This window comes from Dermacentor silvarum, chromosome 6 (genome assembly GCF_013339745.2).
Source record: "Dermacentor silvarum isolate Dsil-2018 chromosome 6, BIME_Dsil_1.4, whole genome shotgun sequence".
In the NCBI taxonomy this organism is placed as follows: Eukaryota; Metazoa; Arthropoda; class Arachnida; order Ixodida; family Ixodidae; genus Dermacentor; species Dermacentor silvarum.
The window spans coordinates 65,762,730-65,788,802 of NC_051159.1; positions in this window are offsets into that span (position 1 = coordinate 65,762,730).

Below are 26,073 nucleotides of genomic sequence, written 5' to 3' on the forward strand. Positions count from 1 at the left end.
ACACACACACACCAGACACACAGAACACACACACACACACACACACACACACACACATATATATATATATATATATAATATATTATATATATATATATATATATATATATATATATATATATATAGAATGATATAAACATTACACTACTTCTGTGAAGACACGTTTCACTTTCGTGTTCTATACCGATTCCTATATAAGAGGGATCAACCACATTTTTTATTTATTTCAACAATCTCAATGCCACGTGGGGTGCTTGTGACAGTGCGCGAAGCCACTGTAGTAGATAAAGAGAGTGGTGCGGTGAAGACGACATGGACGGCGAATGGGTGCGGCGAAGACAGTCGAGAGCAAGAAGCCGACGGCGAAGAAGCGACGGGCGTGAAATTTGACGCGCCGTCAAAACAAAATATTAAAAAGAAAGCGACCATTAAGCGCCGTACACGATGGGTGACGTAGGTGAAAAGGGAGGACGAAGAAGAGATGTGAACGAGACCCTAGAACGGCGTGGTGGTGTTCGGACGCAAGCGAGCACCGAAGAAGTTAGCGTCCGCCGGGAGTCAGCCGTCGGGCCGTGGGCCCGAGCTTCCAGACTCCTACCGGCAGAACCTGGTCTGCCTAGCCTAGGACAAGGTGCCACCGCGTGACTGGAGTGAGCTGTCGGGACACGGGCTCGAGCTTCCAGTTTCCTGCAGGCAGAACCTGGACTGCCGAACCTGTTGAACCAGCAGAAGGTCCTCTCTCGTGACAACTAGAGTTCGCTCAAGGAGCGACGAGTGCCTTCCTTCGACGACGGCTCAGCGTTCTTCAAGACGCGGCCCAAACTGTTGGTGAGCCGCACCCCGCTCTCATTCTACTGTGCTTGTGTAGTCGGACACGCACGACAACTGTAATATTAGAATTGCTGTGACTTTAGCTAATGAGAACCGTGCTTGACAGAAGCAGTGTATACAGTGCTCTTCATATTTTTATCCTTTGCTTATGTGTGTTATGTTTCCGCTTTCTTCATGTAAATATACTTTATTCGTTCCCTTCTGAGATCAAACGCTTTCATCCTTCATTTGAATAGAAAACATGGATAGCGATATTACTTTAAGTCGCTTTCTATAAACAAACCGTGACAAATTGGCGTCCGCGCGATAGGACGTGAGCGTTTGATACAGTTGTTGTTTTTCATAAGGAAAAAAATGAGCACGCGAGAGTTAATGACGCTGGCAGAACGCATGTGGTTGGAAGGACCGGCACTGCAAGCATGGTTCGATGAGCAAGAGCCGCGAGCGCGCGAGGAACGAGCTACGGAGAGAGAGGCGAAGAAGGACCAGGTGGAACTGGAGGGCCGTAACTTACAGTTGCGTCTTAATGTCGCAGAAACGGAAGGCCATAGCGGAGAGGCAAGTCAGCGACGCTTGGAATTGGAAGAACGGACGCTTCAACTGCACCTTGGAGTAGCGGAGACTGGTGCCGCGGAGCGAACAGTGGTTCACTCTGGGCTCCAAAGAGTCCGTACAGTCGTGAATCCGCACAACTTGATACGGTTTTCAACGAGGACCGAGATGATTTGGACGCCTATCTTAAGAGATTCGAGAGGGTGGCGACAGGTCAAGACTGGCCTCGGTAAAAGTGGGCAACGGCTCTTAGTTTATGCCTAAGCGGCGAAGCTCTGAAAGTATTTGGGCGATTGTCCCCTGATGACTCTCTAGAGTATGACAAAGTTAAGTTGGCATTGCTCCAACGTTTTCGTTTCACGGCTGAAGGCTACAGGGAGAAATTCCGGAAGAGCAAGCCTCAAGACGACGAAACTGGAAGGCAGTATGCCACAAGGCTTCGGAGCTTTTTTCGACCGATGGATAGAAATGTCCCAGAGAGCGAGGGACTTTGATTCTGTCCGTGACTGAATTGTGGCCGAGAAATTCATGGCCAATTGTCACAGTCAGCTGGCGCTCTTCTTACGAGAGAAGAACTGCAAGACTCTTCAAACCATGGCAGAAGCGGCTGATATTTTCATGGAGGCAAAAAGACTACGGAACTTACTAATAGATCGAGATAAGGGAGAAAACACAAGTATAAAGCGGAAGAAGATAATACGGGTTCAAAGGTGGAGATCAGATGCTTCGTTTGTGGGCGTACGGGACACAAGGCATCTGACTACTGCAATAAGGTAAAGCAACTATATTGCCCATACTGTCGCAAAACTGGACATGAACCCAAGAGTTGTACCAAAAAGAACAGCACATCAAGGCCAGCTACCTCTTGTCTGTTGTTGCCCAAGGACGAGACCAGTCCGCAGTAACCCACTGACGATTGCGACGCCTTGAATCAAGATGACATCGCTGGTAAGGTGAAGACGCAACCGCTATCTAGTACACGTCGCGTGCCGGTTTTGCCAGGCGAAGTCAATGGACAAAGAGTCCGCGTCTTAAGAGACACCGCAAGTAATACTTCGGTTGTTCGCCGATCATTCGTGCCAGATGAAGCCCTTACTGGCACTACGGCTACTTTGTGGTTGGCAGATGGAAGTAGCATTGTAGTTCCTGAGGCCAAGGTGCAAATTAGGTCTCCCTAGTTCTCTGGGACAGTGATTGTAAAGTGTATGACAACACCGCTATACGACGTCATAGTGGGAAATGTACCTGGGTCGCGAGAGGCCAATGACCCAGATGACTCCTGGAAATTTTCTCCTCGAAATTATTCCAATAAGAGGGAAGTTCACTCTGTGGACGACGGTAACCAGCCAAATTCCCTTCTAGTTGTCATAAAAGGCACGAAGAAATTGCAAAGATTGACGTCGGCTAAACTCCCTTGGCAAATGTCTCATAAGAATTTCCGGGTAGAACAAGAGAAAGACGGGACGCTCGATGTATGTAGAGCCAGAGTGGGCAAAGAATTTCTTGGCAAAGGATCAACAACCTTTAGGTTTATCATCAAGAAAGGGATTTTATATCGACACTACTTTCGATCCCCTGGCAAAACTTTTCATCGAGCAGAAGTCCCGAAGTCGCTGCGAGGCCAAGTGTTGTATTTGGCTGATGAGAATGCCATGTCTGGACATCAGGGTATCAAGAAGACGACGGATCGCGTCCTTGAGGCGTTCTACTGGCCTGGCGTACAAGAAGAAGTCCACAGATACGTCAGATCCTGTGACGCCTGTCAAAGGACTTCGCCAAAAAGCACAGTGGGCAAGGTGCCTTTGGGACGGATGCCGTTGATCGACACCCCTTTTGAACGTGTGGCGGTTGACATCATTGGACCTCTAACTCCCACTTCCGCAAGCGGCCATCGATGTATACTTACTCTTGTGGATTTTGCGACCCGCTATTCAGATGCTGTGCCTTTGACAGCAATCGACTCAGCCACAGTTGCGGAAGTAGTCGTCGAGATATTTTCTCGCATTGGCTTCCCACGCGAAGTTCTGTGCGACCAAGCTTCACGTTTTACATCGGAGCTCATGAAGGAAGTCAATGAATTGTTGGCAAACAAGCATCTTAGTTGCACTCCGTATCATCCTATGTGTAACGGGATAGTCGATAGGTTTAATGGAACCTTGAAACAGATGTTGCGGAAGCTTGTTCAAGAACAGCCTAAATCTTGGGATCGCTTGCTTACACCTGTTTTGTTTGCATATCGTGAAGCCCCACAAGTGAGTTCCAGGTTTTCGCCGTTTGAACTCATTTATGGCCGACATATTCGAGGACCTCTGAGCATAGTGAAGGAGCTCTGGACTCAGGAGCAAGAAAATGAAGAAATCAAGACGGCATATGGATACGTCCTAGATTTAAAAGAACCTCTGTAGAAGACGTTGGGGCTGGCACGAGAAAACATGAGCCGAGCACAGAAGCCGCAAAAGAAGTATTATGACCGCTGCACTAAACAACGAGAACTCAAAGTTGGCGACCGGGCCCTGATTCTGCTTCCCACAAATAACAACAAATTACCAATTCAGTGGAAAGGGCCGTTTCTGTTCACAGGAAAGAAGAATGACTACGATTATTGGCTGGACCTGGGACACAGCAAAAAGGATTTTCCACATCAACATGTTAAAAAAGTATGAAGAACGTCAGCTGGAAGAGCTTCCTCAAACATCATCTATTGTCGTGATCGAGGAAGAGGAGTCCGAGAAGCTATCACCTACATTTAAGCTCCATGACAGCTGTGAATTTGGCTCCGTTACGATCGGAGATGGTATCGAGGTGATTCACCACGCCGAAATGATACAGCCCCTTACTGAGATACAGCCCCTTACTGAGGCCGACATGCCCGGCCCCTAAAGTGCTTCGCACTTAAGGAAAGGTGGCGTTGGGGGGCCAGCGTCTTCGATTTGGGACTAACTTGGAAACACAAGAACGTGTATCTTACATAGTTGGGTGTACTTTTTTTTGCTGATGTAAATTTTGTAAATCGCCAGATCGAGTGAATTAGGAAACGGCGCATTAAGTTGTGTGTTTTAGGAGCAAGATTCCTTCGATGAACTATATTTCAGGATACTACCTAACCTTAAAAATTACGCGCAGCTAATCAAACGCTTTTATTGCGATAGCAATTCTATGGACACTCCAACGGATTTCTGCCGTTGGCGTCGTCGTCGCCGTGAGGTTCCGTATCAAGTCCAAGGGCGATAAAATCGTCGCCGCGCGCCGTATGTTGTATGTGCGAGTGAAATCGTGCGAGGTACGTCGCTTTCACGGAGAGCGAACGCACGGCGGAGAGCCAACGCGATTCCTTCCGTCGTGGGAAAGGCTGTGGGGGGATGGGAGGGAGGGAGTGAGGGGAAGTGACGTTTAGCTGCGGCACCAAATGCGTATCTTGCGACCGGGCGACTCAATCTCCCACGTGAAAGGAGGAAAGCAGGAATGCAGCGCAGGAGGGAGGGGGCGCAGCTTCTACTCTGCCAGCAACTGCGTACTTGTACAGGGTCGACGACATCTGTGAAAACCTCATTAGTATCCAAGACATCATAGAAGCGGATGTTCAGTACATAATTCGAAAAAAGTTGTCGCAGTTTCACCTGTAAGGCGAAGCATCAATTGCGATAGCAAACTTGTACAGAGCTATACGGAGTAATGATATTATCTTTATCAGCTGTATAAACTTGGACATGCAGCAGCATCGGGAACACGCAGAACTGTTGTCGACGCCATCGGCGTTTTGCCCGCGTTCGCTCAAAATGCGTGCGGCGTTGGTGACTGTTGCCGGAGCCTCTGATATAAATAGGCACTTGGTGCCGCAGCTAAACGTCGCCTCCCTTCCCTCCCCCTCCCCCACGGCCTCTCGCTCGTCGGAAGAAGGCGCGTTTGCTCTACATACATGGTGATTGTGAAGGAGAACAGAGACGCCTACTTCTGCAGCCCTTAAGCGAGCACGGCGCAGAACGCGCGTTTGTTCTCCGCCGTGCGTTCACTCCCCGTGAAAGACGCGCCCCTCGCGCCATTTCACTCGCACATACAGCGTTCGGCGCGCGGCGACGATTTCTTCTACCAAATGACGTCATACGGAACCTCACGGCGACGGCGACGCCGACGGCAGAAATCTGCTTTTGAGTGTCCATATAATTGCTATCGCAATAAAATAATTATTGTGTACATCGACACCATGATTACACATCGTATAACGAACATTTCACTCGTGAAGTAGGATAAACGCTGTAGTTTTACCGGCTTGAACTAATGAGGTGTTCGCCTTAGATGTGGTCGACCCTGTACTTTGCGCGGCTGCGGGTGGTCGCACGCACCGTGTTTTGAAAAACATCCCCACACGGCTCTTTGTCATGAGTAAGACGCCGACGGCGACATAAAAGAAGAAAAGGACGAAGTAAACGGAGCGTTCTGAACGGCGCGAGCGCGCGAGGCGCGTGACCCGAGGTATGGTCCAGGGAGAAACGGCATTGAGCGAGCATTATCGACGTGGCTCCGGGCCAGGAAGGTCGCATCGCCAGCTCCGCTCTGGCGACGGTAGACTTGGGGGTCTGGCCAAGCCCGTGACGTTGGCCGTCCATGGTGTGGCCGTCGACCTCGGCAAGTTCGAGCGAGGCTCCTGGACTGGCTGCAGCCTCTCACGGCAGGACCGGGCACCCCAGAGAGGACCCCTCTTCCACGGCAGACCGGCACGTTTGATGATCCCCGGAACGCCACGTCGGCACTCGGGAAAGGAGCTGGACGGAAGCGGCGGCCGAGCACGTCGCTAGACCTAACCCGTCACCTCTCCCGGCCGCGTCAGCAACAGCGAGCGGGTCAAACAGGCTCCGAAGATGAGCGGGTGAACGGACCGACTTCTATGCAGCACCGTTTATGCGAAGATCGGCGAAACGACCACATGGGAAAAGATTCTACGAGATTCCGGCGGGGAAGATACGAGCAACCACAGCGACGAACTGAGTGAGAGATCCACGCTTGTATGGAGATATCAGTAGGCCAGAGTTGCCAGACTCTCGTGCGAGAAACGCCCAGAATTAGTGTAGGCGTAGTTAAGGACAGGTTGAGTGTGTATTAGTTCATTAGGTTGTATTTTTGTTAGCATTTATTTATTCATTGTCTTTTAGTTCAGTGTGTATTTGAGTTTTTGGTTTGAGGTTTTTGGTTAGTGTGTGATTAAATATCTGCTTGCTGTGTTGCCATGCGTCTTCCCTCTCCATCTATCATAACACCCGCACGCTCCCGAGATCGGTGACAAAAAAAACACAATTGGCGAGCCTGCCAGGATCCGTTTCCGGATTCTATCCAGCCCAGTCACTGATACTCGGGAGTTGCAGAGATGGATTGGGAGGCGATATCGGCCACCATTCGCAAGCAGAAGCTCAGCAAGGAGCAGGGCCTCAAATTAATTGAGGATGCAAGGAAAAGCGTCAAGGCGGCAGCCGAAAAAGCTTACGAGGAGAGGAGGCAGCTCCAAGGGAAAGAGCTCAAGAAGGTGCGAGAAGAGCTACAGGCATTACAAATGAAAGAGCGTGAGGCGGAGTCTATGAGAGTAGACCCAATAGCGTAGTGGAGCTGCATGACACGAGAGAGATGCCAGAAGTAGGCACATTGGATAGCGCCCGTGACGGCGTTGAGAAGAAGCTCACCACTGAGGAGCCTTTGACTCATAGTGAGAAGGATAAGAGGATGACTGCCATCCCGATAGAGGTTTGCAGAACCAAAAAGCAGAATGTAGCAGAGGGAAAAGTAGCCACACTTCGGGACGATGGAGCGTTAGTAATTGAAGCTTCTATCAGGGATAGCCAAGCATCAGACGTGAGGAGCCAGTCAAACTCCGAGGGGAATGAGAAGGACGATAGTGAGTCGATAATCGAAAATGATTCCAGGATTGACTAGGTACTAGGCATGACGAGGCATTTAGATTCTGAGAGCAAGGAGAAAGTCGGCAGATACCCTAATCGCCCCAGAAGTAAGGCAGCCTTTAAATGTAGGAAGAACGTGCACAGAACACGTAACGGTAGGAAGATGACTCGCAGGATATTGAGAGGAAAGCAGCGTAAGAAACCGCGTGTGCATGAGAAGATGAGCGGGTCGAGGAGAAAGAAAAAGACGAAGCCAGAGTTAAGGCACACAGAGCCCAAGCTGCACGAGAAATGTGCCAGAGTAGAAATAAGGCGGAAACAGGCTGGACGTAGGGAAGCATGGGAGCTCCGTAAAAGGCGGAGAAAGCGAACAGATATGACCGGCAGGATACAAAAGAAATAGTCAGGAATGCCCTCGGAGAATTGAATTGACAGTTTTTACAAATGTGTATAGATACCAAGTTTATTCTTATAAAGTGTTTGGGACAATAAGCATTAAGAACAATTGAGTGCAGTGTATTGTGTGAACAGACAAATGGTGAAACGTGCGCGACAGTGCAGTGAAGTGTGGTGATGAGTGGTAAGTGAAGACGACGCACAGAGAAGTACGCAAGTCACCGAAAAAGTCAAGTTCGCCGCCAAAAAGAAGGTCAAGAGGAAGCAGTTCTTTGAGAAAAAGCTCTTAAAAGGGGAGCCATGTCATGAGTAAGACGCCGGCGGCGACATAAAAGAAGAAAAGGACGAAGCAAACGGAGCGTTCTGAACGGCGCGAGCGCGCGAGGCGCGTGACCCAAGGTATGGGCGAGGAAGAAACGGCACTGAGCGAGCATTATCGACGTGGCTCCGGGCCAGGAAGGTCGCATCGCCAGCTCCGCTCTGGCGACGGGAGACTTGGGGGGTCTGGCCGAGTCCGTGACGTTGGCCGTCCATGGTGTGGCCGTCGACCTCGGCAAGTTCGAGCGAGGCTCCTGGACTGGCTGCAGCCTCTCACGGCAGGACCGGGCACCCCAGAGAGGACCCCTCTTCCACGGCAGACCGGCACGTTTGATGATCCCCGGAACGCCACGTCGGCACTCGGGAAAGGAGCTGGACGGAAGCGGCGGCCGAGCACGTAGCTAGGCCTAACCCATCACCTCTCCCGGCCACGTCAGCAACAGCGACCGGGTCAAACAGGCTCCGAAGATGAGCGGGTGAACGGACCGACTTCTATGCAGCCCTGTTTATGCGAAGATCGGCGAAACGACCACATGGGAAAAGATTCTACGAGATTCCGGCGGGGAAGATACGAGCAACCACAGCGACGAACTGAGTGAGAGATCCACGCTTGTATGGAGATATCAGTAGGCCAGAGTTGCCAGACTCTCGTGCGAGAAACGCCTAGAATTAGTGTAGGCGTAGTTAAGGACAGGTTTAGTGTGTATTAGTTCATTAGGTTGCATTTTTGTTAGCATTTATTTATTCATTGCCTTTTAGTTCAGTGTGTATTTGAGTTTTTGGTTTGAGGTTTTTGGTTAGAGTGTGATTAAATATCTGCTTGCTGTGTTGCCATGCGTCTTCCCTCTCCATCTCTCATAACACCCGCACGCTCCCGAGATTGGTGACACACAAAAACATCACACTCTTACCTTTGTATGTCTGTGCTTTCGCCGCTAAGTTTCCGTTGAAGCGATAGACCGCACGAACCTTCGCTCGCTGCTGCTGCAGCGCTTGCTCACGCCGACGTTTTGACAGTGGTTGTCTGCGGTCATCGAGTGTGATCTATTCGTGTTTGCTTGTGAGCGCTGACACCTTGCTTGTTAATTCAGTTAGTAAGTGAATGTGTCCAAGTTTATGTAGCCGATAAAACTTCTATCCTTCTCTGTATAGCTCTCTACAAATTTGCTATCGCAATTGATGCTTCGCCTTTCGGGCGAAACTGCGACATTTTTTTTTCTTTGTTTTATTTTTGGGTGATTTTGTGGACTCCGAATCCTGCTAGAGTACGGAGACGTGCACTGCGTCGATAAATCTTCAACGCGGCTCGGGAAACCAACGCGCAAAGCTAAAGACGAAGCTACTTTATGCATCTCTAACACCTTGGATGAAGATGCTCGCGACCGACTTTCAAGTTTCGCGGCTAGCTCCTTACCGCATCTTGGGAAAGATGTCCCCATTTGGTTTTATCAAGTTGATTTTTGGTTCAGACCCTTCAGTGTTCATGAATAGGTCACAATACCCTTCATTATCTCCAGGCTCCCAGCTAAGGATTTCACATGGATGCGCCACCACTCAAAGATGGCCAATATCGCTACTGGGGCTGATGTGAAGGCAGCGTTCCGTCGCCGTTACAACATAGATTGTGATGTAACCTCTAAGCAGCGAATGTTCGGGGCTACACAACGAGCTGGAGAGTCGCGTACAGACTTCGCATACCGCAAGTTGGACCTCATGGAACAATGTAATTATCCAGTATTACAAAAGAAGTAGTGCCAGCTCATCATGGCTATGCTTTCAGACAAGGCCAAGAAACATTTCTTTGACAAACATTTTGAGAATATGGATGACATGATAGACTCATTTCGGCGCTTCGACCAGATCAGGAATTCCGAGGAAAACGTTAAATTTCTGGTTGCGGTTGAACCTCCCACACCGCAGACCGCGGAACGCCCCGTTTTCGTAAAGCGTTCGTCTCGGAAGTCCATGCGGCATCGTCAGCGCAAGGAGAGCATACAGTCAAGCAGCTCCTCAAAAAAATCAGCTACCACAGAAAAACCTACCTCAAAGGGAACATGAAAACGTGAAGCCGCCTCCGAGGAATCCTACTTATTATTCACCGCGTAAACTATGCTTTAACTGCTCGAGAAGCGGACATTTTGTCACCTAGTGTCGTATACCACTAACTGCAGAATGTTTGAAGTGGCAGGAGAAATTTGAGTCCACCAGCGCAAAAGAGCGGGGAAACGATCACCTGGTGACCTCAGTGCCCGCGAGCAGTCATCAGTGATTCAGCAGGTGTCTTGTTCTACAGAAGCGGGTAATTTTTCCGTTCCTGTCATCATAAACGGACAAACGTTTAAAGGTATCTCGGACTCAGGTGCTGTGAAAAGTTTGATTAGAGCACCACTGGTGGAGAGAGTCAAGCTAATCATTGGGCCTTCGTTCCTGCGTTTGGTAGGAGCAAGCGGCCATCACTTAGAAAGCTTAGGTCAAGTCAAAGCTGTTGTAACAGTTGACGGCCATACATTGCAGCATGAATTTGCCGTGGTTAAGCGGTTACCTCATGACGGAGAGCTTCTAGGCGACGACTTCCTACGGGCCTCAAGAGCCATCATCGACTGGGGTTCGCAACGCTTTGCCGTGTCTGTTCCTCAGGTGTTACAAAAGGTCCACATCATAAAGGAGCAAACACTACCTGCTTTATCGCGGAAGTTAGTTCCAGTGGACTGGCATCGCATGTCTGGAGATAAAGATTGTGTGATGGTCATCACAGGGACAAAGCCTGTGTACTACCGCTATTCAGTCATTGTGGAGCCTATGGTTGCAGATGCATCCGAAAAAATAGACAAGGTTTTGCTGACGAACTGTTCATCCCAAGCCATCGTGCTTCCATCTCAGATGACAGTTGGAGTCGTAGAAGAAGTAAGGGGAATAGAGGACATTGAACTCTCTGTGGACTATCAACAGATCCTCCAAATTGCATGCCTGCCTTCTCCTGAGGATCTTGATGAAACACCAGCCTATGCATTTGTTGACCCGCAGCATCGCTCAATCCAAATTGGTGAGGTGAACTTTAACGTTGGCACAACGTCATCCTCAAGTGAGCTGCAGGTCGTGAAGGAGTTGTTGGCGCAGCATGCTGCTTGCTTCGCACAATCGAGTACGGATGTAGGCTAATGCATAGTTGAGCAACATTGCATTCCAACTGGGGATGGAAAGCCTACCTCCCAACGACCTCGCAGATTGTCGCTTGCGCAACGTGCCCTCGTCAAGAGTCTGATCAAAGACCTACCTCATCGATGCCAACATAGTCTGGCCTTATCGGAGTCCTTGGGCTTCGACGCTGGTCCTAATAGAAGAAAGACGGGACAACGCGCATGTGCGTCGATTATCGACGGCTCAACGCAGTGACTGAAGATATTCTTTACGCTTTTCCAAGGATTGAAGATACCCTGCAGGCGCTCACCGGAAGCAAGTAATTTACTGTCATGGACATTTCTGTCATGGACAGCTTACTTCGCGTCATTACACCCCACGTGAAAAGCGACCGTCCCGGTCGCCGGTCGGAGAGGGTGAAGGGCAACAGAGGGCTTGGGAGAATGTTGATCAGAGGGGCCCTTCTTCGCGGGCGTAGTATGGCTTCATCTGTACTACGTGGACAATCTCGGCTCGTGCCCGCCGTCGGCTCGAGCTCATATTAAAAATCACCGCATATCCACGAAGTGAATGATGATGAGTGGGCGAAGCACCGGGGGATCATTCGGGTAACCGTGAATCCCCCTTACATACGAGAGCGCGGGAAGCGGCGGCAAAACGCCGGAAGCGTTCTCTACCTGAGGTTGGTGGCGCCGATGCTCGGTTCAAGCGCGACGCCGGCAAGCGGACCCAGAGGCGGCAAGATCGCGGGAAGCCGCGGCAAAAGCTGGAAGCGTTCTCTACCTGAAGTTGGTGGCGCCGATGCTCGGTTCAAGCGCGAGCTTCGCGAGCCCTCCGCTCCGGGTCCGCTTGCCGGTGTTGCCGCACTGCTTCAGCTTTGTGAGCTCTCAGGGCCCGGTCCGCATGCGGGCGTTGCCGTGCTGCTGCAGCTTCGCGAGCCCTCAGGTCCGTGTCCGCTTGCCGGCGTTGCCGTTTTGCTGCAGCTTCCCGCGCCCTAGACTACGGCTCCGCTTGCTGTCTGCGTCGCCGTGCTGTAGCAGCTTTGCGAGCACTCGACTCCGCTTGCAGATGAGCCACCACTCTCGCCTTTTCACCCATAGCGGGCGCGCTGTTATCAGAAGCGACCGTTATCATTCATGGCTGAAGAGAGAAAGAGAGCGCGCGTCGGCAACGAACACCCTTGTGCACCACAGCGCCCCTAGCGGACTCCATGCAAACCAGAGCTACGGACGACGGGTGACGAGGGAGGGACAAGGCTCGGCCCTAAGGTGCTTTGCCCCTAATCCTCTGAGGGACGACCTCGTAGTTCACGTCGCTGAATCACCTCAGCTCGCCTGACGATCTTGTACGGGCCAAAGTATCTGCGCAGTAATTTTTCCGACAGCCCCTGATGACGGACGGGTGTCCACAGCCAAACGTATTCGCCGGGTTCGTACTGAATGTTCCTTCGGCCACTGTTGTAACGGCGGGCGTCGGCACTCTGCTGGTTGCGGATGCGGTTGCGAGCAAACTGTGGAGCTTCGGCTTTCTGGACGATGTCGTCAGCATTGTCACTTCTTGTTATTCCGTTGTATACCGGGAGCATGGCGTCTAAAGGTGTTACGCAGCACCCATAAACTACTTCAAATGGGTTGAATCGGGTGGTTTCCTGCACAGCTGTATTGTATGCGAATGTCACGGATGGTATAATTTGGTCCCAGGACTTGTGCTCTACGTCAACGTACGTCGAGATCATATCGGCCATAGTTCTGTTCAGGCACTCGCTTAGTCCATTAGATTGTGGGTGATAGGCCGTGGTTTTCCGATGAGTGGTGTGGGTCAGCGTGACTATCTCCTGCATTAAGACAGCTGTAAACGCAGTTCCTCGATCGCTTATTAAGATGGAAGGGGTCCCGTGACGCAGTAGGATTTCATGCACAAAAAACACCGCGACTTCTGTAGCGGTTTTGCGGGGGACAGCTTTGGTTTGTGCGTGCCGCGTTAGGTAGTCCGTTGCAAGGGCTATCCACTCATTTCCTGCGGACGACGTACGGAACGGACCGAGGAGATCCATTCCCACCTGTAGAAACGGTGCTGGAGGAGGGTCCAGGAGTTGCAGAAGACCAGCAGGTTTCAAAGGTGGAACCTTGCGCCGTTGACAATCACGGCAGCTTCTCACGTAGCGCTGAACAGACGAGAATAGTTGTGGCCAGTAATACTTCTAGCGTATGCGCGCTAACGTCCTGGCGAAGCCTAAGTGTCCGGCACACGGGTCGTCATGACACGCCTGCGGCACTTATTCGCGCAGTGAAACTGGGACGACACGAAGGAACGTTTCCTGGCTGTTGTCGAAGTTCTTTTTGTAGAGCACGTCGTTCAGGAGGCAGTAAGAAGTCAGACCTCGTGACATCGGTCGCGGGCAACAACGTCGGCTCCATGAAGGTATATGATCAGGGGAAGCAATGTACTGTCTGCACGTTGGAGGTCAGTCATCGCTACAGTGTCTACTACACCAAGAAATGGAAATCTTGCTCTAAGTCACTAGGGCTTCCAAGGTATAGGTGCACGTGAGATGCAGTCAGCGTCGCCGTGCTTCTGTCCGGATCGATACACCACTGAGCCGTCGTACTCCTGAACGCGGAGGCTCCAACGAGCGAGGCGGCCGCCTGATGGGCCCCTAAGACTCGTAAACCAACACAGTGACCAGTGGTTACTTACTACGCGAAAAGGCTCGGCCGTACAGGTAGGGCCTGCACTTACGAATGGCCAAAACGACAGCTAGACACTCCTTTACACTTGTGGAATAGTTGACTTCCGCCTTTGTGAGACTGCGGCTCGCGTAGCCTATAGTACTCGTTCGGCGCCGTCTTGCTACTGAACGAGTATAGCACCGAGCCCCACATTGCTGGCGTCTGTGTGGATTTCTGTGTCAGCCTTGTCGTCGCAACGCGCGCGTACGGGGGCTGTTAGCAGTCGCTTCCGCAATTCTGTAAATGCTTCCTGTTATTCTTCCGTTCTCTCGAAGGGTACATCTTGACGTGTTAGTCTCGTTAATAGTTCGGCGATCCTTCAAAATTCTTCGCAGAGACCTAAGCGCAGAGACCTAAGAATCGCAGAACTGCCTCCTTGTCTGTTGGACGCGGGAACTCAGCGACGGCAGCTAGCTTCTCGGGGTCTGGCCGCACACCGCGGGGGCTGACTACGTGTCCAAGAAACTGTAGCTCCTGAAAGCCAAAATGACTGTTATCAGGCTTGATAATGAGATTTGCCTTGCTGATTGCGAGGAGTACATTCCTGAGTCGTTCTGGATGTTAATCAAACGTTCTTGAAAACACGACAACGTCGTCTAAGTACTCTAAGCACGTCTGCCATTTCAGTCCAGAGAGAACAGTGTCCATCATCTGCTGAAATGTGGCAGGTGCGGAACACAGGCCGAATGAAAGGACTTTAAATTCATATAATTCATCAGGAGACACAAATGCCGTTTTTTCTCCGTCAAGCTGATCTACTTTGATCTTCCAGTACCCAGACTTAAGATCCAACGAGGTGAAAAATTGGGCGTGGCGTAGTCGGTCCTGAGCGTCATCGATACGTGGCAGGGGATAACCGTCACGTTTGGTGACACTATTAAGCCGTCTGTAGTCTACGCAGAAGCGTAGTGTATTGTTCTTCATTTTAACTAAAACGCCGGGTCACGCCCATGGACTTATGGACGGCTGAATCACGTCATCATTTAACATGTCTTCCACTTGGCGCTTTATCACCTCGCTCACCGTAAGCGCACCGCGGTAAGGATGCTGACGAACGGGAGATGCTGACTCGTCCGTAGGACTGCGATGCTTCGTAACGAAGGTGCGCCGTACTTTAGACTCGGTAGAGAAGCAACCAGAGAAGTTATTAACAAGGTCCAGTAGCTGCTGTTTCTGTTGTTCCGATAAGCCGGAGTTAATCTGAAAGCGATCGCTCAGCTTGACCTTTTCGGTGAATTAAGGGAAACAGTTTCTAGCGAGGCGACATCAGTGAAGGCAGCAATTTCATGGAGGAAGGCGACAGCTGTGCCTTTCGGTAAGTCGTGATATTAGTTGCTGAAGTTTGTCATCAGGACTAATGAGCGTATGTGCTGAAGCTGAACGAGGCCCCGTGCAATGCAGATGTTCCGCTCAAGCATTAGCGGAATGTTTGCCTCGGCGATGCCCTCATAGCCGTCGAATGCGTCGCACGTTACCAGGGTTAGTAGGCTGCTTCTTGATGGTACCGTGCTGTCTTCGAGGTTGCGCAAGGCGTTTTATTGCGATAGCAATTATATGGACACTTCAACCGGATTTCTGCCGTCGCCGTCACCGTGAGGTTCCCTATAGATAAAATCTTCGCCGCGCGCCGTATGCCCGAGCGGAAGCGTGCCGGGACGCGCGCTATCACGGAGAGCGAACGCACTCAATCATCCACGCGCCAGCAAGGAAGCGGGAAGCCAGCGCCGGAGGGAGAGCGGGGGGGGGAGGAGGGGGGGGGCGCACTTCTACTCTGCCAACAACCGTGCTCGTCGCTCGCTCTCCCGCACCGTCTCTTATCTCTACACGGCTCTGACCTTTATGCGCCGTGCATTCGCCGCTCAGTTTCCGTTGAAGCGATAGACCGCACGTACCTTCGCCCGCGGCAGCGTATGAGCTCGCTGCCAGCGTTTTGACAGTCGTTGTCTCCAGTCATTCAGTGTGCTCTATTCATGTTTGTTTGTGCGCGCTCACACCACGCTTGTTCATTCAGTTAGTAATAGTCGGGCCACATTTTCCAACGCACGCTACACATGCAATGATGCCCGGATCGGCAGTGCAGCACTACAGGTGTGTCTCTTCGCACGCGCTGCCCACGGCAAGCGCTTCTCATCAACACCACCGTTTCACACGCGCCTTCTCGTGGTCATCGAGTCTCTCTTCATGTCGGTCTACTTACGCCGCAGCACACCTGCTTACTTAATCAGCTCATGTTTACTACAATTCATATTGCTACCAAAGCCACTCAGCTTACTTCGTATGACATTGCTGTGTTGCTATCGCATTCATTGCTTCGCCCTTAGGGCGAAACTGACATTTTTTGGTGTGATTATCGTCGCCAGTCGCTTGCTATCGCTTTTGCCGTAGAGAACGTCACGCTCGATTTTTCCAGGTTAATTATGGCTCCATTCGCCTGTAGAAAGTCCATGCCGAGTATCAAGTCCCTCCAGCAGCTGGGCAGAATAATGAAGACCCCGACGTACGTAAATACACGAATATTTACCCAAGTGGTACATCTGCCCACGGGAATTAGTAGATGCCCTCCAACAGTACGGACCTGGGACGCAGTCCACTGTGTAAAAACTTTCTTTAACTTTGACGCAACCACTCTGCTCATTATCGAGCTGTCCGCACCAGTGTCAATTAAAGCTGTGAATTCTTCATCGTCTATGGTAACCAGTATGTCCGACGTTACCACTTGCCTTTGGGCCCCTGAGTGTGACAGAACGTCGGTGGGTTGTCGTCGTTGTCATCGTGATCGAGGATGTTCGATGCGCTCGGCGTCAGCGGCCTCACCTCCGGAAGTCACTGAACTCAGTTTTCCGGGTTTGCAGGGCTGGGCGAACGACGTCTACGAGCGTCTCCATGAAATAAGGGACTTGGCGATCGGTATCGAGCAGGCGATGCGGAACGGGCCTCGTGCCTTCGCTGCTCGAATGAACTGTCACGACTCGCGATGAAGTTCTCTATCTCCATCCGGTGCTCACCAGGTCGTGGATGAGGTGCACTTGGAGGGAACCCGCGGAGGCCCCCGCGTCGATAGGGGCACATGCTGTAGACGTGGCCAGCCTCTCCACAGTGAAAACATGGGGGCCTGCGGTCAGGAGCCCGCCAGACGTCGCTCTTCCTGGGCCTCGACTGGAAAACATGGATACGACCTGATCTCTTAAAATCATAGGTAGCGGTACAAGGTAAATTTTTGAAACAGAAAATAATGAGCGGTATTCAAAATGCTAGATATAGAACATGTATAGTATACCTGATTAAATCAAGCAGGCTAGGTGACTATTTGTCGCAGCCCCGTTTCAAAGGGGATGCCAATAAATCATCATAATCATCATCATCGACTCCTCGATGGATGGTGGACTGCGACGCCTGAACACTACTTCTGTTTGTTCGGAGGGGCACATGACGTTTGAGGGTCCGTAGAGCGACTGTCGTCGTACGGCGTCCGCATAAGTCATTCCGACTGGCTCCCGCTGTTGTGGTACCTCGTAGCCTTCAGGAGCTTGCACGGCTTGCCTAACCTCGTCGCGCACTATCTCCGCCACAGAAATTCGAGCTGTCGGCGCGTCGTTTACCTGCATTTCGTGGAGCTCTTCTCTTACCACAGCCCTGATCAATTCGCGTATGTCCTCGAGGTGGTTTTCCGAAGTCATGGTAGAGGGGCTGTGCGAAAGTTCCATCACGTTGCGGTTGTATTCTCTGGCACGCTGTCGAAGGGCCCTTTCCATTGCTGTCGCTTCAGCAAGTGTTGTGGGCGGATTCCGAATAAGTCCAGCAAAGATATCTTGCTTCACACCTCGCATCAAATGTCGGACCTTCGGGTCTTCGGCCATTGAGGTACCCGCACGCCTGAAGAACCTAGCCATGTCTTCAGTATACGAGGTGATGCTCTCGTTCGGGGCTTGGAGTGTTGTCTGTATTGCCAGCTCCGATCGCTCCTTCCTGTCCATGTTGGAATATGTGGCGATCACCTGCTGACGAAATTTGTGCCACGAAGTGAATGTCGCCTCATAGTTATGGAACCACGTCCTCGCGGAGGTACACGTTTCCCAACTTGCGCTCTTCGTTCCATCCGTTGCATTCGGCGACCCGCTCAATAGGGTCTAGCCAATCTTCCACGTCTTCAGTAGCATCTCCGTGGAATGCAATCGGCGTCTGTGGCTGGTTGAAGATGAACTGCGCCGGCAAAACAGCCGCAGCAGGACACTATGGGCTGAGGTTCATCGTCCGGACACGATTGGGCAACAGAGCGGGCTCAGGTTGGAGCCCTTGAAGACGGCGGTTGGTGCGTACGTGTACAGGCGTAATCTCTCCCAGACTAATAACTGGAGATGAGTCAGGGATAGCTGCGTCTCCGGCAATGGTATCATATACCCCGCACCTCCACCAGGAAAATTATGATTAACTTGACTAGGGCTTGTTCACGATATTATTTGTATTGTATTCCAATCAAGATACATTACAATTATCGAGTTATTTTGCTGTTCCTAATTTCTTTGACTGTGAGAAATTGGCTTTTCTTTGCCATCTTATGCTACACTTTCCAATTCCTATCACACAAAAATAAAACAAAGAAAAAAAGAATGTCGCAGTTTCGCCCGAAAGGCGAAGCATCGATTGCGATAGCAAGTTAGTAGAGAGCTATTCGGATTAAGGATAGTAGTTTTATCGGCTGCATAAACTTGGACACATTGGCTTACTAATTGAATTAACAATCGTGGTGTCAGCGCGCACAAGCAAACATGAATAGATCACACTGAATGACCGCAGCCAACGACTGTCAAAACGCTGGCAGCAAGCGCAGGTTCGCGCGGTCTATCGCTTCAACGGAAACTGAGCGGCGAATGCACAGCGCATACGAAGGTCAGAGCCGTGTGGAGATAAGAGACGGTGCGGACGACCGGCATCCCCGGGCAAAGCGCAAAGGAGAAGTTGTTGGCAGAGGAGAAGCTGCCCCCCTCCCCCCCCTCTTCCCGTTTCTTGCTTTCGTGTGGGAGATTGAGTGGCAAGATACGCCATTGGTGCCCGAGCACAGAGCCGCCCCGCCTCCCTCCCTCCCATACCCCCACGGCCTTTCGCGAGACGGTCCCGTTTGCTTTCCACCGTGCGTTCGCTCTCCGTAATAGCGGGCGTCCCCCGTGCGCTTTCGCTCGCGCATACGGCGCGCGGCGACGATTTTATCGCCCTTGGAATCTATACAGAAGCTCACGGCGACGGCGACGGCAGAAATCCGGTTGAAGTGTCCATATAATTGCTATCGCAATAAAAAGCGGGGTAGTTTGCACTAGTCGGACAAGGCTAAAGACACAGCGGAGCTGACCGGTTCCTAGCTGGTCTTGGCTCTACGGAGTGGTGCTAAGTTATACGAAGTGTATAAGCATTTCCTCGTGGTCCGTGCCATCGGGGAACGCCTCGCGAAGAACTTGCAATCCGAGAACACGCAGCGGAAGTCGGGTGAAAGCTATGCACAGTGTACGGGCGGCGCGCAGCAGACGACACGCCTGGATGACGTCACGGCGCATGCGCAGTAGCGCGCAGCTGGTGGGAGCTCGGCCGAGCCGCCGCCGGAGGTGCCTGCTGCAGTCACGGACACCGCGAGCGTTCGGCGCTGATGCGGGAAAACGGAGAAGCGCGGATGGCTTTGGCAGCACCTCTGCGCGTTGCCTCGTTAGTGCTCCTGCAATTAGTTTTTTTCTCTCTCTCTCTGTCTCTCTCTGTCACTTTCATTTTCTCTTTCTCTCTCCCGAGCATAGCGCGAAACGCGGGCACTCTCTCACGCTCTCATTTTCTATTTCTCTCTCCCGAGCATAGCGCGCAGCACGCGCACTCTCTCTCTCTCTCTGTCCCATTTTCTCTTTCTCTGTCCGGAGCAAAGCGCACGCCGCGGCCACTCTCTCTCGCTCTCATTTTCGTTTTCTTTCTCCAGAGCATAGCGCGCGATGCTCTGCGAGGTGGTTGCTAGGCAACGCAGTGGCACGCGGCACACATTACGGGCGGCTTGAAGAGCTCCGCTCTTAAAAAATTTGTGCAGCTTTTGCTTTCACTGAAATACCGGAAGCCTTTTTCTAATTCTAGCCGCATTTTGCTATCATTTGATGATCACACAATCTTTTGGGAAGCCAGGTAAATTTTTTAGTCAAATTAAGAGCACTGCACACGACCTCACCTTGACGTATCCAAGAAAAGCGTTTACTGCCGGCTCCCTTTTATAGGCGAACTGACTGGAGACTGGTGTATGTTAATAACTGGTGCTATTAGAACGTCTTATCAGCGTAGTTCCGGAAAACAAGGAAAGTACGGCTACTGCGGCCACAGAAGAAATGATGCTAACGTGCACGGGAACGGTATCAACGGCAACGCGTTGGGCATTGGCCGCACAGCTCTGCTAAAACTCTCTACTGAAAATATTGCACAGCCCGTGTCGTCACCGACTATCCCTCTTCGCTAGAAGCATGACGCGATCAGAAAGTGTTTAAGTAAAAAGCACTTGCGTAGCCCTGCTTGGACGAATGTAGCGCTCACTCTTTGTTAAGTTTCGCACGCCATCTCTGGTGGGTGTCAAAGTCGCTGTATCATCTTCGAATTTCACTTCAGTAAAGACAGAATGAACGAGCAAAATAATTTAATAGCAAAAACTTCCTTCAAATAAACTAGGGAGAGGGGGAAAGCAAGCAAGTGGAGCTGATGTGCGCTCGCAGGAGCAGCCAAACCCTCCCCTGATAACTCGAAAACATGTCACGGTCAGCGCCACTGTTCAAACTTACAGGGCGCTTGGCCACGCACTGACGCGATGCAGCTCATACTGAGAGCGATAGTACCTTTTGTAAAAGTTAGACTGCAAGTGACAATCGCCAGGCACGCATTCTCTTCAGAAAATGTCTTCTCGGGCGCCGCCACCTACATTGCAGCTCCATCAGCGCTGATGCGGTTTGTGCAGTTTCACGATGAGAACTGGCATATAATCAACCCTGCACTGCGACAACGTGCCACCACGGCAATCACAAGTTGAACCGTGCGCGCGACACATCCAGCTCAACATAACAAAGCGATCGCCGAGGGCCGCGCCAGTGAAGGCGTCCGCTGCTTCTCTTTACTTACGGTTGCGTTAAACTGCGTTGACAAGGTCTCGTTCCTATTGCGTTCACGAATAACACTTATACCACGGAGAACATGGCATTAACACGGACGCACGAACGAAAATTACACAGGAAAAGAGGCCTATGAACATGCCTCGGCATCCGACAGCTACCGGCGCAGCAAGCTTACCAGTGTTGCGAGGCGATACACTGCATTGGCCATTCCACGTTTGGTTTCGGTTTGCATTTCACCGAATGTGTGAAATCGAGATTGGTGGTAATTTATTGCAGTATATCATTTAATTGGCCTATAATTAAGTATCTAGATTGACTGATGTAACAAACGTTTTTGTTTGTGCTTGTGCGGTAGGTATAATAACGAAAAGGAATTAGGGCAGCAGGTTTCCTAACTCAGGCATTTATATTCCCAGGCTGCTTTACGTAGGCCAGTATATATGATTACACAAGTATTTGTGCATGTTCTTTCTCAAAAAGTAGACATATTCATCGGGTGTGGGTGGGAGTCAATCTGCGAAACAATGAGTTCATTGTGTGTGTTTCGGCGATAAAATTCACTTCAACCCGTTACTACCTGCTCGGCGCAAGCACATTCATTTCGATCTAGATGCTTTGTCTATAGGTGAAGAGTAAAGTATCGCATTTGTTACATTCAGTAGCTACATTAAGCTCGTAAATCAGGGCGTGCTGTCCGGCAAGCGCGGTGCTAACAACCCATACTAGACCGTAGAGGTTTAAGCAGGCGTTCAAGTATTGCACTGCGCGCTAACGACAGATCACATAGTGTGCGTCATAGTGACTTAAAGGTAGTTCATTTATTAATTATTTGTACGCTAAGAGGTCACAAGAAACTATTTGGGGCCATTGCTACCTACATCACGCAACCACAAGCTCCCAAAACAAATGTCGACTCGGCTACGTAGCCGTGATTGAGCGCCCTCAGTCATGGATAGTCGTGGCGACGACGTCAAGCCCTAATTGATTTGTTTGCATGTGGTTGTTCTGAATTATTTCGTATTTTCTTGTCTTCTCTAAAAACAAGTACGAGCGGAACTGCTTTGTAATATGCCAGTGTAATAAGCTTCCCTCCAAAGCAGATTAGAGACAATGACACAGCACTGAAGGTTAATATCGAAATGACGATTGCGAAAGGTGCCGCCATGGATCTATATACGTGATAATTATGCCTTCTCCACGCCACCAGGCTAGCGGTTTTATATTTTTTAAGCGAAGCTTTGCAGGCTCACAAGTGTCGGCGGTTGTGGTGGTGTCACGCTGAAAAGTGGGCCGATCCTGGTGATTGTGCAGAAAGGGTTCAAGCTCAATGGCACATACCGCTGTGGGCTCTGGGACTGTAACGCACCCTTCAACTATCCTTGCCTCACGTGGGACTGAAAGATATAAAATCACCAGCCCTTTCCCTGTCGATAAAATGCGGGTAAGCGAAGCTTGTCGTCCGATTATAGCGTGAGGGCTCCTGAAGCCCAGGTGAAACGTCAACGAAGAGCCGAGGACCCCGAGTTTAGGGCAAAAGAAGCGGTACGCCTGCGACATCGTCGTCTTGCCACAAGCTTCGCTTACCCCCATTTTCTCGACACGGGAAGGGCTCTGTTTAATAAACAAATAGGGCATTATAAATATTTTTGGATATGGCTGAGTTATGTCGCGTTATTGTTTCCTGACGCCGGCTGGACAGCGAGAAATGAGCGTTACGGTATGCACAAGATGCAAGTCAGCTGAGCTGCGCTTAGAAGGGTTTGAATGGGCTCACGTTTGGTGAGCATCCTTCGTACCGAGGGAACGGGGCGGTGTTGGTACGACACCTGGCTTCAGCGTTGTGTGTAGGCAGTGGTTATATTTCTATTGTGTTCATCCTGCGACCGACGGCATGTAATTTAGGCTGAGCATATATATATATATATATATATATATATATATATATATATATATATATATATATATGCAGTTGAGAAGACGAGGAGAACGAAGTGACACAAGAGGGGTGCTAAGGTTAGTATACAGTTCATTTGCGAGAATGATGCGTCACACTCCGGTGTCCATGTGAAGGCTGCATCCTGTCGCAGAATACATGTCAGCGGGTGAACAATATCGGCAAATCGGGGTACAAAAACGCCGAAAGTGTCATCGCATATGTCAACCGTTGTCTGAGCAAGTCGGAGCGCAATTATACGGTCACGGAGCAGGAATGCCTGGCAGCTGTTTTCGCCGTGCATCTTCGCCCCCGCTGGGAAACTAGCATCCGCGGCCGATGGAGGTGAGGTCGCCGGACGGTCTTTGGATGAAATACCCCTGCCTGCAGTGATAATAAAAACAAAGTGAATATGCTAGTTAACGGATTGCCGACCATTGCTGTAGTTGATACTGGAGCGAATGTGTCTGTCATGAGCCTCGCTTTCAAGAACCGCCTAGGCCACAAAGTTAAGTTTTCATGGGACGATGCCGTTACTTTTCGTGCAGTGAGCGGCCAGTGACTCCACCCCCTTGGTGTTTGCGCTGGAAGTGTTACTTTGGCTGGGAAAGTGTTTGTGTCCTTGCCCGCTGTTCGCGCGATGTAATTCTTGACATAGATTTTCTTCAACACTGCGCCGCTTTTGTTTTGTCGCAAATGAGAACGACAAAAACAAACAATTGAGCAAGCACTTTTAGTACGCTCAATGCTGAGCTAGGCTCATCAGAAACGTAACCTGCACTACCAGTGTTAAAATGACCGGCTAGATTTGACTATTGATGATCGCGTCGTGTTTCCAGGCCTCATCTTCAACACGCTTATGATGAGCGCCACAGTAAGTCCACATTTGTTGGATTATTGATGCCAGCTCCTCTGGCTATAGCTGTTCAACATGCACCAAAGTAAACGCTTTGTTTTTCATAGCTACCTCCTCTACTGTAGCCAGCATGGATGTTAAGGTGGACGGTACGGACATTGACCCACGCCATATGCTCCTCGAGACGGAACCCAAGTCCTGAGAGCCCAGGTGAAGCACCGGGGAAACCGAAACGCGACCCAGGGTTCAAACACCGATCCGGCTCTGCGGGAGAGCGCCATAACTCCCGCATTACACAGCTCTCGACGCAGCGGCACGCGCTCCGTACACCATCACAAAAGGTCAAGCAAATGCGGCCCCTACCTATAGAAGGATCTAAAGTCGTCTTCCACTGCCGGAGGAGGCCTTGACCTGACAACGCTCCAGCCACGCTACCTCCTCACCGTTATCATGCAGGACGCTGCGCTGACCGAGCCATCTACGCTGTAAGTTCGCATTTACCCCATCAACAACACATGCACAGTGTGTGCGGCAAACCAAGATGGCGCCTTCAAGGTGGTACAACTTCAGAAAATCACCTACGACCAGCGTGAGTATGCCAATGCGGCATACTCGTATATTGCAACCTCCATTGCTCAATCAGGGGGGCCATTACGAACGCTTATTGCAAGGAATCCCCACAAGAATACCTCGCCCGCAACCTCTGCGAAAGTATACTATCCACTCGGAGGATGGGACACACATGATCTACACTTATCCCCTTCATTCAAGCCACCATCTCCCGAAAGATTATTTATGGCGGAGGACTGCATATGTAGACGCCCTATACACAAAAGGTCGTGACCTCCAGCAACTCCCGGTCCATCGGCCAACGCACGGAAGGCTGTGTCCAAACTGAAACTTCGAAGTGCCCCAGATGTGGCCAGTCCCAACCGAAGGAGCCAACTCGAACAAGTGCACCAGTCTGCATCATCTGCCAAGGCCCGTACTTGTCCGGAATCCGGGATTGCAAATACCGACGCCCACCTTTGACAGTAAAGCCCACCTAACGCGAAGACGATCCCGGCGACGAGTAGAACACCACTCGCGATGCAATGCAGGCACTAAACGCACTGAATGACGTGCTGCCAGCCAACGACGCGGAGGCTCCAAGAGCTGAGCGTACTAACATGGGGAGACAATCTCAAGAGACACAACATGACCACAAGACGTAGAAGCCACATCTTGCTGACCCCGGACACCGTGAACTGCAGCTCGGGGCCCTGCGTGCGCAGGAAACGTCTCCTATATGTATCAGGCCTCTGCACTATGCTTTATGACCTCAGGCTACTTAGACCGAAATTTCCATTTGTAGCCTGGCGTGACGAAAGCGATGACGTCAAAATCACTGCAGGTTACTCGGGAGCGTCCCTATTAGATTCCATGGAAGTCGAACAAGATAGCGTGATGTCACGGATTGAGGTGCAGCGGTTTTGTGCTGTCTAGCAGGTGTTGGCGTACCTAAGCCACATCACGAACCTTTTAACACCCCCACTCATATCCGCCCTACCTCCTCTAAAAAGCACCGCACTTCGGACACAATCGACGATTACCAGGCTCATCCCAAAAACTTGCAGACCGAATTTGACGCTAAATTGGCAGCCCTAGAGGCACGCCTCAAAGCTAAATTCACAGCACGCGCCGAGTGCTGTGAACCATACTCTAGAACATAAGTTTACACAATTTGAAACCCGCATTCAGAGGCTAAACAACTACCAGCTCGTCACATGACCGGTGCCCTAGCTCCAACCTTCACTCCCTACCAGGCTTCTCACTTCCACCACCACCACAACAACCTATCCTCCCGCTCTCCTCACGCTCCAATATGGCGGGCCGGGATAATAATATTACTAGAGTGTACTAGAACGGGGTGATTGGGTCCAGCGGATGCCTTTGCAAGCGCCGAGGGTGAAGCAAAAAAAAAAAACGTGGAAATTGTGGCGGCGCTGCCGTCGCCTTAATCTGAATCTCCGGCCAATAAACGTTGGCTCCGGCTGTTTCGGCAGCGCTCATTGGCGGAGGCGAGCTCACAGGCTGAGTAGCTGTCGTCTGCTCGACGCACCGTCGTTGCTGCGTCGTTTGCATTTATTCCGCCGCTATTTTTCTATTTTATTTACAATAGATCGGTCGGGAATAATATCAGTGTTGCCGCCACCGAGTATCCGCCTGTCAAAGCTCCTTTCAGCTGTGGTAGGGTCTCCGACGCGACAAGCGTCCGGTGGGCGCGGGGTGGCTCATTCGGGAGAAAGCGACGGTGGCGCCACCAACTTTTCAATAAAAA